The 15,947-nt window shown below is 35.4% G+C and overlaps 1 long non-coding RNA gene across 1 annotated transcript in view; it reads right to left on the bottom strand.

Annotated features, from left to right (window-relative positions):
* Nucleotides 1–216: 216 nt before the first annotated feature.
* The window catches only part of LOC118764097, a 55,517-nt gene continuing 39,786 nt past the window's right edge, over nt 217–15,947 (bottom strand). The window contains exons 2-3 of the long non-coding RNA XR_004999888.1: nt 15,745–15,813; nt 217–397 (exon numbers count right to left, since the gene is read on the bottom strand). This is a non-coding gene — a long non-coding RNA (uncharacterized LOC118764097). The remainder of the gene's footprint in view (nt 398–15,744; nt 15,814–15,947) is intronic.

Genomic DNA, 15,947 nt, shown 5'->3' with positions numbered 1-15,947 from the left:
ATACCTTAGGAATGAGAACCCAGGTTCAAAATTTCCCCAAGATACCTGAAGAAGGCTGGAGGGTATATCAGCCGAAACGTGTTAACAACAAACAAGATGAGGACAAATATCCATCGAATATAAATAATGTAGCTTCATAGTTGTCTTCTATTAACTTTCTTATTTTTTTCCATGGCATGATCCTTCTTGGCTGGTATTGATGCCTCCAGTTTTCTTTAATGGTATTAAACATCTCACTGGCTGCATTTTTTGCGACTTGAAATGTCTTACAAATATTTTGCATATACCTGGTGGTTCCCATTTACTTGGTAGTGTTGAAACTACCTGCACACAAGCAATATCTTCTTCTTCACATTAAACCAGGTAGGAAAGACTGTTTCTATCTTGGAAGTTCCATCTGTAAACAGATATAATTTATAGAGAGATTAATCATTTTTATTTTCCAGGAATGCATCATAGAATAGTATAAATGTCCAATATTCAAAATCTGAGAGTACAAAAAAGGAACAAAAAACGTGGCTGGTCGAGAATTCTTCTCAATTTTTTTATTCTCACCAGCATTTGAAAAATGGGAAGAAGCTAAGTTTATTGGAAACTGAGAAAATTTGTTATTTTCCACCAGAAAGTGATCAATCTGGCTATAATGATTCCATAAAAATTAAGTCTCAACTGCATTGATTTAATCATTATTACCAACATAGTCACCATTTCTAGTACCACCACCACCACCACCATTAGTACCGTTATGTAGGGCAGGGATGGGCAACTTTTTGTCAACTGGGGGCCACATCTTACTATTTCCAAGTGGGAGAGGGCTGCATGATAAAACACATATGCATGAAATATTACTTACCCATTTTACACAGAATTTTTTTCAGTTTTTCTTAATTTTATTTATCTTAGTATGAAATTTTATTTGTTTTAATATGAAATTAGTAACTTGTTCAGGGCTGCACAGCAATATATCGAGGGCTGCAGATTGCCCATGCATGATGTAGGGTGATGGTTATTGTTGCCATCAACTCATACATTGTCACCACCAACATCGTTATTGTTATAAAGTAAGACAAATAATATTGTACTCAGAATATAACTTTATAAAATAAACAAACCAAACATTGCACCAATTCAAAACTGAAGTGCAAAATGGTGGATTGTAACTTCAATTTGCCCATGATGCAAAATGAACCATCGTCTGTACCACAGTAGGTGTGATAAGGTGAAAAGACCCAATCCACAATGATGAGTCGATGTATACTCGTTACTCTTTTACTTGTTTCAGTCATTTGACTGTGGCCATGCTGGAGCACCACCTTTAGTCCCCAGGACTTATTCTTTGTAAGCCTAGTATTTATTCTATCGGTTTCTTTTGCTGAATCGCTAAGTTACAGCGACGTAAACACACCAGCATCAGTTGTCAAGCGATGTTGGGGGACAAACACACACATATATATATACATATATATGACGGGCTTCTTTCAGTTTCCGTCTACCAAATCCACTTACAAGGCTTTGGTTGACCCAAGGCTATAGTAGAAGACACTTGCCCAAGGTGTCATGCAGTGGACTGAACCCGGAACCATGTGGTTGGTAAACAAGCTACTTACCACAGAGCCACTCCTACGCCTATATCTATGTCCATAATGTGCTTCTTCTTTGGATGAATCAATGTAAGCTTAAATAATCAACATCACATGATCAAATCGTGTCTATGGATTGGATGACAACAAATAATGTTTTGTGTCGAGACAACTGGGGTTTTCTCATCTCCACTTTCATTAAAAGATGAATATTTGGTATATGAAGAAATTTTATTTTGAGGGTTTACTTGTATGTGTTCAGCCAGTTTTCTATTTCGATTGGACCTTCTTAAATTTCACAAAGTAGTTTCTAATTGAGTTTGAATATTTTGAATTTTCATATTTCCTTGATTTTCATTTGTAAATAATGGTATTTATAGCTCTCCCCTCCATCTTAACTGGTTAACATGTTGCACTAAGGTGAAAGATCCAACTAATATCACATATACGATGTTACTTCTCTGCTTTATTACCTGACAGTCTTGCCACTTGGGATGACTCGGTCGAGTACCAAGAACATATATTAGATCTCCCTGCCTGTACTTTGGTATACCAGTTAATTTTGGTGATTGTTTTGCATTCCTGAGTTTCATCATATCAAAAACACTGCAAATTTTTCTCAGAAACATTATTTCTGCCAGGGTTTTTGGCCCTATGTGCAGCAGCATTCAGTGTTATTCTGTAGGTCATTAAAAGAGTTGAAAATTTTCTTCTAACTCACCACTCTCCTCAATTTTGAGCATCGTGCACTTAAGGGTATCCAGGGATCTCTCTGCTAATCCATTGGATTGAGGATGATATGAGAAGTTCTTATATGATTGATACCATTTTTCTTACAAAATGTCGTGAATTCTAGAGAAGTAAATTATGAACTGTTATCCAGTACTAAAACTTCTGGTAACCAAATCTTGAAAAAACTTGATGTAGCTTTTGTATTGTGGCCGAAGTTGTTTTTCATAATGAAGACCTCCAATCATCTAGATAATGCATCAGCCATAATAAAGTAAAAGTAGTTGTCGTTATGAGGTCTGCAAAATCTATGTGTACTCTATGTGTAATCTATGTGGTGCTTTTGTAACTGACTAAGGAATGCTTATTTGAATAGGTAATTTTGAGGCTTTTGCACATTTTGGACATATTTACACAAGAGATTCAATATCTTTGTCAAGTCCCGGCCAATGAATGTAGCTTCTTGCTAAAATTGGATATAGCTGGTTTAGATGCTAAAGTGTTAAAGAAAGATGAATATTTATGATTGTAGAGAAGAGTTCACAAAAAGCATCAAATTCTGTGAATATTACTCTGAAAGATATTATTGGATATCACTTGTTAATACTACAGATGGAATGATATCCATTTTCCAAATTGAAACTCCAGGCTCAGGTAAAAGTGAAGTGTCAAATAAATTCTTTGATGACCAGCAAATGAAATGAAACTAGTTGCCAAGAAGCAGCTTTTACATGTTTATTGAAGTTTCAAATATTGACATAAGAGAAGACCAATTCAAGAACTGGCAGAATATTGCAAGAAAATAGGGACTTAAGAAATTAAATAAAGATTAGAACTATTGCAGTCTTGTACAGCAGGTGGTATCTTGATGACAAATACTCTGATTCAACTCTGCATAAAATGCTGGCATACATGGGCCCCACTCCATTACCAGTTACTCAATGAGATGAGCTGAATGACATTATTATTCAGGAAAGTGGACACTATTGTTAAAAATAAATAGAAGACCAAATACTGAAATAAACTCCAATTGTTTTTTTTTGTTTTTTTTCATGGTACACTTTTTAACAACATCAAAACAGAGAATAAAATACAAAAGATCCATAATGATGTGAAAAAAATTGCTAATCAAACTCTAGTTCAAATGGTTGCAATGTAGATGACAGGAGTTGCTTCCACACCTTTGCTACAGCCTGAAACATGGCAACAGATGTCAAAGGCAAAAAGTATATGTTTTTCAAAGAAACAACGAACAAAATAACAGAAGAAATTGTCAGATTGTGGACTTGAAAACCAGTGACAGGCCAACAATCAGAAATAGAGATATCCTGTGAACAAAGGTGAAAAGCCAGAATAGAAATGTTGAACAACCCAGACGATATTATCAAAGCTGAACGATGCAATGAACTGAACAAATCTGTCAAAACAACACTGAAAAATACAAAAGAATGAGAACCTATAAGACAAAATAGAACGAGATACTGGCTTCAAGAACAATACATAGTCACAACCTTTATCATACAGCATAATAAAAGATAAAGATGGTAACACATATACAAACACAGCTAAGATACATCAATATGATAATTTTGAACAACATTTTTAACTCTAAATTCCCATATAACCTGTAAGTAGTATCAGAGATTTAGAATGGTACATCTGATACTAGAATGTCCACATCTGATGAGGACATTCTTACAAAAATAACAAAAGATGAAACAGAAAAACGAATTTAAACAATGTAAAGCTACAAAACAGTAATATATGGATGCTGTCAACACTGAAATATTAAAAACAGGAAGAGACCCCATGGTTAATGTGTTACATGTAATTGCCATTGATGTATCATACTTAATGTAAGCACATTACAAGAAAGCATATTTACTGTGATATTCATCAAAGATGATGTTTCTTACAAGCATGTTGTGTTTAAGAACAGTGTATATTGGTAACAGATAAAAATCTTCTTGCAGCAGCTGGTGAAGATGCTTGACACTAGACAATTTTTATCTACTACTGGTGTATGTATTGTGTTTTTTAACACAGCATGTCCATAAGAGATGCACTCTCCTGACAAATGTCACAGTTAATTTGCTTTTACATGATGCATCTATATTCAGTATGATACACAGATGGCTATTTTAATCCAGCACTACTTCTGTTGCGTATAACAGACTTACATTTGATACTCAACATGGTAAGAAAACAATAACATTCTGTGTCTGTAATGTTATTTATGTAACACCAGTACATAAAGAATAACAAACAAAAACATTAAAAACCACAAAGGAATTTCTCTCTTCTCAAAAACAACCCTGTAAAAACTGTTCATTAAGGTCTTGTATAACAAAAAGTAAAACCAAAGCAGTAAAAGAAGAGAGTCATTCTGGTTTCAGTCCAGTATATATGAGGTGGTTTCAAAAAGTTCCCATACTAGTTCTGTAGTACACCAACAGATAGCAGCACATGGTTGCATATGCAGTGAGACCTTCATGAAGCAGTGTGTCAAGTGACATCACTGTGATCATGTGTATGCTATAGTCCTGCAGTTTTTGTCATGGACATGTTAAAATTGGGAAGTCTGCTACAGAGACATTGAGCATACTTTGACAAGCTTACAGCGATGAGGCTATGTTTTGAGTGGCACAGGTGCTTCAACATGGAAGAATGTCTCTGGAAGATGATAAGTGGTCTGTAAGATCTGCCACAAGTGTCACCCCAAGAAATGTGGAGAAAAATTCATCAGCTTGTGCATGAGAATCATTGGAGAACATTTTGAAGCATTTGAGGGACGACATTCATTGAAAGCAACCAAGTCTTAGGAGTGCAAAAAATTGGATACCTTCATGACAACAGTGCACCCTGTCATCGAGCTCTTCTTACTCATGAGTTTCTAACCAAAAACTGGCATATGGCATAGTGGTTAAGAGTGTGGGATACTAACTCCAAGATTCTGAGTTCAATTTCAGGCAGTGACCTGAATAATAATAATAATAATAATAATAATAATAATAATAATAATAATAACAACAACAAAATATTCTGCTCAATAGTTGTTTAACCTTAACCAGTTGAGCATGTCCCTTAGTGGCTGATGATATGTGCATCTCTGTTCACGAGCAGAAGTAGTGGGGGAGCATCATAGCCATGTGTTGAGAAGGATTCTTTGGCGTTTGAATAATTCACCTCTGGAAACATAGCTGTTTTGTTCAACATCCTTAAACAACCCTTACTCAGGGACCTTTTGAGCGGGATTGGTTACTCAACCAGAAGAAAATTCTAACTGGGCCCCACCTGCAAGGTCATGTGCTGTTTATCTTGATATGAGATCACCATGTCACGCACATATGGTTGTGATGCATGTACCTGGTGTACCCTTATCAGACAGGTAGTCATGATGGGTATACTGGGCTTCATATATTTTACCCCAGTGTCACTTTGATAGCATGCACTGCTCTCTCAAAAAAAAAAAAAAATAATAATAATAATAACATCGAAAAATATGTTAGGAATGTGAACCCAGGTTCGAAATTTCCCCAAGACACCTGATGAAGGCTGGAGGGTATATCAGCTAACGTTGTGTTAACAACAAACAAGATGAGGACAAATATCCGTCAAATGTAAATAATGTACATAATTCCTCATCTCTTAAATATAGAACTGTAGTATTGCTTCTGCACCCAACCTAATTCACCAGATTTAGAACCTACAGACTTCCATCTCTTTCCCAAGATGCAAATGCAGCTCAGATGTTGCCGTTTTAACACCAATGTCAAGTTAAAGAGTTAATCACAGAAAGTCCTTGACTTGCTTACGAAAAATGACTTCCAGGTCAGATTCTAAAATTGGTAGGAATTCTGAGACTGATGTATTGCTGTGCAAGTTGACTATTTCGAAAGAGATGATGTTAAAACTTAGGTAAATAAGTTTGTTTTTTTTAAACATAAACTAGTCTGGGAACTTTTTGATACTGCCTTGTATTGTTGTAGTTTAGCCCCAGGACAACCTTGATGAACCTTTGATACTCAAAGGCTTTCCAACCATGACTACATCACTATGGGTACCACCCTTGCCCTCAATGATAAGCAGTAAAAAAAAGAAGAAGCAGAACCAGAATCCACACAATCAGTTTTACAAAATTTTTGTTAATTTCCTATGAATTCAAAAATGTTCCCAGACAGCTTTCCATAAATGAATGCAAATGGAAGACTGAAGAGTAATAGAGCTATAACACTGGCAATGTCAACATTTCTTAGGCCCTTGCGAAAGTATTAAATCATATTTGAGCTCTGAATATGCTCCTTAAGAGTGATAGGACACTGCTATGATTTTTCTTGCTTTAAGAAAGACTCAAGATATGATAGTGCATATGCATACGTGCATGTATGTGTATATGTGTATACATCTCCCTCTCTCTCTCGCCTTGTCTCCACATTGCATAATGACTTTAAGTAAGTGTTGTTTGCTTCCAAGGTGTGGCTGTGCGATAAGAAGCTTGCCTCTCCACCACTTGGTTCCAGGTATAGTCCCACTGAGTGGCACCTGGTGCAAGTAACTTAAACTACAGCCTCTGGCTGACCAAAGCCTTGTGAGTGGATTTGGTACACGGAAACGAAATTGGACAAACCTGTTGTATATATTTGTGTGTGTGTGTCATTGTGTCTCTGTTTGTCCCCCACCACTGCTTGACAACCAGTGTTGGTGTATTTATGTTCTTGTAACTTAGTGATTCAGCAAAAGAGACTGATAGAATAAGTACCAGGTTTTTAAAAAAAATAGTACTGGTATCGATTCATTCAACTAAAAGTTCTTCAAGGCCTTGCCCCAGCATGGCCACAGTCTAATGACTGAAACAAGTAAAAGATAAAAGACAAGCATGTTTAGCCATGGGACAACATTATCTTGTTTGCAAACACTTGAGGATTTGTGATAGGAAGGGTGTTCATCCATAGCAAATATGTTTCAATAAAACTCACCTGACCCATGCAAACATAGAAAAGTGGATGTAAAAATAATGATGAGAATATTTAATGGAACAAAATTACAATTAACAAGCAGAAAGAGGAATAATGAGTTGAGAGATTTAGTTAAATCAACAGATTTTCTTGCATCTTACCATGCAGTTATACACTCGGTGTTACTGAGAAATGTATGTATTTTGTCACCCCAGACAAATACCACTGATTTGGGAATGCAGCCAACAAATTTGGCAAACTAGAGCAATAGGTGTGGATGAGCTTGGAAAGATATCAAAATTGCCATAAAGCTTAAGGGATTTCAAAATTGTGTATTTAGATAGAAGAGTTCATTGAAGGGAGGTAAACCAGGTTACCTAACCCTCTTATGGAATACCATGACTCCATAAACGGGTTCCTTGTATTCTAGATTTAACTTTATTTCTTTCTTGTCTTGTTGTTTGGATGCAAGCCTTGGGTGATCTACCAAAGACATCTTGTACTTGTTTCAGTCACTGGACTGAGGCCATTCTGGGGCATCACCTTGAAGAGTTTAGTTGAACAAATCTGCCCTAGGACTTCTGTTTTTTGTAGTCTGGCCTTTATTATTCCACTGACCTCATTGACCAAACCATTAAGTTACAGGGATGTAAACAAACCAACACTGGTTGTCAAATGATGGGGACAGACTAACACAGACACAAAGACATCATATACACATTCATCCATCCATCCATCCTTCCATACATACATACACACATACAAACCGATATGCATACACACACGTGTTTTTTTCATATTAAAGCCACTACCCTATAATGACAGCATGGTGTCTGTAATTCTGCACCTCGAAATCTCTGTAGACTCCAGTTTGCATCTATCTTAAGCATTATTTCCTTTTTATTAATATATATGATTCATTAAATCTGTTTCATTATAATCAAGTTTTGCAAATTCAATCTAATTGAAGTATTGTATAGCTTCTATATCCATATGCTTATTTACAAACCTGTGTGCATATTTTTTGTATGAAGATATCAATATGTACATGCATATATTTCTACCTATGTGTATGCCTTTGAGTATATATGTGTGTATATATGTGCCTTTATTCTGAGATGTGTATGTTTGTGTGTATGAATGTACGTACATATGTATGTATGTGTATGCATTGATATCTATTTATGTGTACATATATTTAAATTAAGTAAGCAGGTGTGGTTGCATTTATATTTGGTCTGTATTTATGTGTGTACATATATATATATACATATATATATATATATATATAAATTAGAGAAGAACCACCTTTTGTCAATTCAAAAATGAAATAACGATATAATTAAATTATACCATATAGAAAGAAAATTAGATATACTATAAAACATATACCAATAATTAAGTAAAGTACAAAATAGTAAATAAAAAGTATAAAGAGATGGATTGACAGATAGATAAATAGATGTACAGATATATAGATATATATCTATAATACATTAAAATACATTTCCAATCTTGCTTGCTGGCAATGTTACCCAGCCAAACTGGTGCATTATGCGAAAATATTATGAATTAAGTTTACCCTAAAATGTTAATACGAATGAAATGAAATACATCTCGCATAAATTGGAGCAGTATTTATTGAGATATTCGGGGTTTGGTTGTATGAATATCCAAAATGGTGCATAATGGGAAAATGTTCTGAATAACGTAAAGTATACTAGCCATCTCAATATGGCTAACCACTAAGGGTGGGTGTTACTGTCACTTTTAACCCCAGGAGATCATTGTCTCCAGCTGGCTTTAGGCATACTTTCTGTGCCCTTATGATATTCGCAAAGGGAGGTCATCCCCTCTTGTAAACCTAAGTGATACACACAGACTATAGTTTTGAGGTTGTTACCTCTTGTCAACGTACGGTAATTACCGGTTTTCGATGAAGAGACTTTATGTTGTCGAGCGGTTACTGTTTACATCTCTTTCAGAGATTTATTATTGCTTTCAGACAGTATTTTGAAATCAGTGACAGTGGTTACTGGGAAAAACATTAAATAGATATTCGCAAACAGGTCTCTCCTCATCGAAAACCGGTGATTACTGTACGTTGACAAGAGGCAACAACCTCGAAACTATAGTCCGTGCGTATCACTTAGGTTTACGACAGGGGATGACCTCCCTTTGCGAATATCATAAGCGCACAGAAAGTGTGCCTAAAGCCAGCTGGAGACGATGATCTCCTGGGGCTAAAAGCAACAGTAACACCCACCCTTAGTGGTTAGCCATATTGAGATGGCTAGTATACTTTACGTTGTCGAGCGGTTACTGTTTACATCTCTTTCAGAGATTTATTATTGTGTTCTGAATAACTTCATCCTGAAAGGGAAAAATCTCTAACCTTTCGATTAGACAGTGATTTGACAATAAATAAATATGATTTGTTTTTTTTTACAGTAAATATATATACATACAACCTTCAACGAAGTAACAGTCATATATACAACTTGAACAGACACACACATCAGTACATAAACATACATTTACACATACATACACATATACACACACGTAGACATGTCTATACACATATGTAAATACTCACATACATACATACATACACATGTACTTACATGCATGCATACATACATGCATACACATGTACACATATGCTTACATACATGCATACATACACATGTATAAACATACATACATACATAAACACATATATATCATGAACTTCGTAACCTTGATTCCCTAGGTTTTTTGCAAGTGCATTCAACATTATCTCACCTAAGATTTGGCTGCTATTTCTAGCACGCCCTGCTACTACATAACAGCTATTTGTGATAAAGGATCTAGCATACCTATTGTGTGGTAGCAAGGCATGCAAGAAATAGCAACCAAATCTTTCCTTTCCTGGAGGAAAGGAGCCGTTTGCATGTGATTTGGATGTCACATTCATTGAAAGCATGCAAAATAACCTGGAAAAGAAAAGACCCATGAAACAAAACTCTGCTGCTGGGAGACTAAGTTTCCCAGTAACCCAATGGGTCATAGGTAGTCTAGTATATTCTCATTCCTGTGCCAACAAGTGAATATATGTCAGGTTTAATGATTAAAGTATCAGACTCATGATTGTAAGATTGTGGGATTCCTGAACTGGGTGACACATGCTCTTGAGCAAAACATTTCATTTCATTTCATTTCACTTTGCTCCGGTCCACTCAGTTCTTGTGATGGATTTGCGTCCCATCCTGTGGGGTAACATATATGCCACAGAAACTGGAAAACCAACCCTATCAGTCTAAAAGAATCAAGATGGATTTTTATTCTATCCTAATATTTGTCAGACAGGTAAATTAAAGCAAGCAAAGTTATGTTGGTTTCCCTCAGCAATGCAACATAAAAAGCCACAATAAGATTTGAACAAACGAACGCCATATAAATCTCAAAGCCATTACTTTTCAGAGTTCATTAGAATTTAGAAAGATCTTCATACTTCTCTGTAAATTAATGAGGAAGCAAGTTTATGAGCAAGTGTCAAAACATGGTAGAGATCCATACGGTCATTAAAAGATATTAAAATTATAGAGAATATTTTGATAAGAGAAAAATGATCAAAAGTTATATTTATATAAATGTGTGTGTGTGTGAGTATGGTTCTCCTTTGAATATTTTACTTCATAATATTTTTAAAAATTTAGAAATATTAATGTCTATATATGCTTTACTCTTAGACATATTCAAAGCTAAAAGAATTCTTTTTTTTTTAACCAGAGAAATGGAAATTTCACACATGAACAGTTGTGTGATAGAACTGAATGTCAAATTATTAACATGATAATGTCTGGCAGTCTTGAAGATTTTGGAAGTTCAAAAATAAAAAAAATATATATATATAAGAAAGAAGAAAGAATGAATATATCTAAATCAGAGCCCAAATAGAAAGTAATATTATTACCGAAAAGATTTATTTGAAGCTGTAATCAGTGCAAGAGATGGAGAAATGATCCCATATATATGATAAAGCCAGTAGGGAATTTATCATTAAATGATTGTAAAAGACTAACAACCATCTTCTTTGAATATTGCTTCTAATATGAGAGTACGGTGCTGGAATATTCCTCTCCATATATCAAAATAATATAGCATCCAAGATTCAATACTGCAAATTAGTGAAAGCTCAACAGTCTCATAAATAATGGGAAATATTTGGTCTAGTTATTGCATAACGGTTAATTTGCTGTTCCTATATCTCATTTCCAATCGAGAATAATTTCTTTCTCTTTTCGCCATTACTTGTTTACAGTATTTAGAGATAGTTCTTGGAAATAAACATAATATCTTCTAATTATAGCTTCACTTAGGGCAAACCATGAGAACTGTGCTAATTCACTCAACTTTTGTATGAATATTTAATAACATAATTTCATTTCCACGAAAGACCAAAATAACAAAACCAAAAGAAAGAAAAGAGAAAAAGAAGAAAAAGAAATTAAGCAGAGATATCAAACAAAAGCAAGCAGAGGGAAATATATTAAATGCCTCGAAGTTACAGTACATACGCATTCTGAAATCAGCATAAGTGTTCAGTATAACCAGTTGAATAACATTTGTAAAAGTTAATTTAACATGTAATTCATGATGGACAAGGACATTTAGTAAAACATACAACTCGCTAAATATAAGGTTTACAGCAAAGTCTTTAAACATATGGCTTGGACGAATGTTCATCACAATCAATTAAACACACATGACACGTTAGAAAATGTATTTCACATCAACTGTAATGATATTTGACAGCTGGCTAAATAAATTTATGTACATCTAATTAGATATATAAAACAGGAAATAATGCAATTTATTGCATGTAGCCATAAATAATTGTAGTCATATATTGTGGTTACAATAGGCTTCATGTAAAGTTAAATAAATTTTGAAATGTGTATCATACTTAATCGTGCATTGTCATAAAGCTAAGAATAGAAATTTGTTAAACATAGATGAGAGGCATCCTCATCATTTGGTTTGGTTTGTAATCACAGAGTTCTGGACTTGATTCTACTCTGTCCTGTCTTAAGTAGGTATCCTGGTAACGACACCTTGAATGAAATTTTGTAGGAGGAAACTGTGCAGAAGTCTATCATATTGCTGTGTGTGTGTGTGCATACACTCAAAGACACATTCAACCATATAGATATGATGTATATATATATGCGTATATATATGTATGTGTGTGTTTATATATTTGTGTGTGTGCATGTATGCATGCATGTGTTTGTGCACGTGTGTGTGTGTGCATACACTCAGGCATACATTCAACTATATAGATATATATATAGATGCATATATACAGATGATATATATATATAGATGCATGTGTGTATGTGTTTATATATTTGTGTGTGCATGTATGCATGTGCTTTTGTGTATGTGTGCATACACTCACAGACATACATTCAACTATATAGATATGATATATATATCGATGCATATGTGTGTATATTTGTATATTTGTGTATGTGTGTGTTTATATATGTATGGTTGAATGTATGTCTGTATACGTGTGTATGCTTATATATGTATATGTATGTGTGTGCATGCATGTGTATGTGTATACACTCAACCATATAGATGTATATATAGATGCATGTATATATGTGTATGTATGTATATATGTGCATGTGTGTGTGCATGTCTGTGTGTGCATGTGTGTGTGTGTGCATACACTCAGACATACATTCAATCATATAGATATGATATATATAGATGCATGTATACATGTATGTGTGTGCATGCATACATAATTGAATGTGTGCATACACTCACAGACATGCATTCCACCATATAGATATGATATGTATAGATGCGTGTAAATATATATGTATGTGTGTGTGTTTATATATATATGTGTGAGTGCATATACACACAGAAATAGATTCAACCATATAAATGATAGATATAAATGCATGTATATGAGTTTGTGCGCATTTACATATCATCAGCACCATAATGTACCATTCCTGTTTCATGCTGACATGACTTAGATGTTTTGATAGGATCCAGTATGCCACAGGACCTTATTAAGCTCCATTGTCAGCAATGGTGTGGTTTCTACCACTGAATGTCCTTCCTAACACATACACACGCACACACAAACACACCCACACATCATATACATATATATAGGCGCAGGAGTGGCTGTGTGGTAAGAAGCTTGCTTACCAACCACATGGTTCTGGGTTTAGTCCCACTGTGTGGCACCTTGGGCAAGTGTCTTCTACTATAACCTAGGGTCGACCAAAGCCTTGTGAGTGGATTTGATAGATGGAAACTGAAAGAAGCCTGTTGTATATATAAATGTGTGTGTGTACGTGTATGTTTGTGTGTCTGTATTTGTGCCTCCCACCATCGCTGGACAACTGATGCTGGTGTGTTTATGTCCCCGCAACTTAATGGTTTGGCAAAAATGACCGATAGAATAAGTACTAAGCTTACAAAGAATAAGTCTTTGGGTCAATTTGTTCAAATAAAGGCAGTGCTCCAGCATGGCCACCAGCACGACCACATCCATATGGTTGAAACAATTAAAAGAATACATATACACACACAGACACACACACACATGCACACACATATATATATATAAATTTGCTCCCCCAAGTATACTGTTTTTTTCACTGTTTACTTCATAGTTTTTCTCCATGCCTTCCTCTACCTGTATCACATTCACACCTATTCATCTTCCTCCACCACACCTCTTATCACATTCTTGCACAACTCGACTCCTACCCTCCAGCTAACTACCAGCACTCCATAAACCACCCTTGTTCCAACTCCTTACGTGCAGACACCTCCCTATACATGCACACTACACCCTCCCTCTTCCTCGCAATACCTTTTCTTCTTCCTCGCTTCTTTCCACTACCTTTCCTTTTTTTCCATTTTTCTGATGAAGGGCTAACAGCTGAAATGTTAAAAACTATTTCCATCTTCTCCAACATTCTAGAATTTGACCTCTAGTCCCCTATGAAAACTGGTCCACATACATTTTTACCAACCAGATGATTCAGGAAGGCAGCTGAGACCGATGGCACTGATAGATGACAGGAACTTTATCACTATTAATATAGCACAATTGTTTACAGTTATGTTTGGTTAATTGCTGGTTGCCACATCTATAGCTTGCCATAGACTCCAAGCAGTATCTCTTCCAGTAAATAATTATTGCTGTTCAAGCTATATCAGCTTTTTCCTTTCCCTCGGATAACATCAGATTTGTGCCTCGGCAGGTAAATTTGTTGATGCAATCCCATGGTCATTTGTGACTGAAGGGGGTCATTACCCTAACTGTAAAAGGCCAATACAGTTTGTTTATATATGCAATGATAAAGTCTTCCATCAAATGTTTGTGGGTGTTTTGCAGTTATTTCTACATACAGCTCTAGAAACATATTCTTTTCTACTCAAGGCACAAGGCCCGGAATTTTTGGGGAGGAGGCCAGTTGATTAGCTCGACCCCAGTACACAACTAGTACTTAATTTATCGACCCTGAAAAGATGAAAGGTAAAGTCGACCTCAGTAGCATTTGAACTCAGAACGTAAAGTCAGACAAAATACCACTAAGCATTTCACCTGGCATGCGAACATTTCTGCCAGCTTGCTGCCTTCAATAATAGTAATAATAATAATAATAATAGATGTAAATTACCTGTTTACCTGTTAGATAACTATTAGTATTTTCTGGTAATTTCTGTTTCAGCCAGTGTGCTAACATTTCTGCCAACTTGCTGCTTTTCTACATTAGGCACAAAGCCTGAAATTTTGGGGGAAGGAACTAGTCAGTTACATTGACCCCAGTGTTGCCCCCGGTACTCAATTTATCGACCCTCAAAGGATAAAAGGCAAAGTTGACCTCGGTGTAATTTGAACTCATAAAGTAATGGCAGACGAAATATCGCTAAGCATTTCGCCTAGTGTGCTAATGATTCTGCCAGCTCACTGCTTTTCCTGCTAGTTCACCGCCTAGCTCTAGAAACATATTTTCATCTATTTTCCATTCATCAACTTAACCAGCCATCACAACAGACCAGCCAACAACCAAAGGCCACGACATTTGTATGTGGCTTTGACTTTGTACATGATATAACACATTATGTCAAGTTTCATTTCATTACATCAGAAGGTAGCTTAACCAGTCAATATTATGAATTCAAAGGCAGTGAGCTCACAGAAACATTATCAAACCAGGCAAACTACTAAGTGGTATTTCGTCTGTCTTTACATTCTGAGTTCAAATTCCACCAAGGTGACTTTGCCTTTCATCCTTTCAGGGTTGATAAATTATGTACCAGTTGCATACTGGAGTCGATCTAATTGACTGCCCCCCCCCCCACACCCCCAAAAAATTTGGGGCCTTGTGCTTAGAGTAGAAAAGAATATTATAAATTCAGTTAAATAAATACTAGGCTAAAATAAGAACCAGAGGCAATATAATTGACTGAAATCTTTGAAGATGGTTCCTGCCTCTGCTTTTGCCACGGTTCAGTATCTGAAATCAGTGAAAGAATATAATGAATATGTATTGTATTCTTCAACATGTATCAGAACTTGTGAAATATCAACCAAACTAAAATAAGCAATTAACTTTCTCTATTTAAACATATTTTCCTTTCAATTAACACA

The sequence above is a fragment of the Octopus sinensis genome, linkage group LG7 (genome assembly GCF_006345805.1).
Source record: "Octopus sinensis linkage group LG7, ASM634580v1, whole genome shotgun sequence".
NCBI lineage: Eukaryota > Metazoa > Mollusca > Cephalopoda > Octopoda > Octopodidae > Octopus > Octopus sinensis.
The sequence above is the reverse complement of the archived record's forward strand: the minus strand, read 5'-3'. Positions and strand labels throughout refer to the sequence as shown.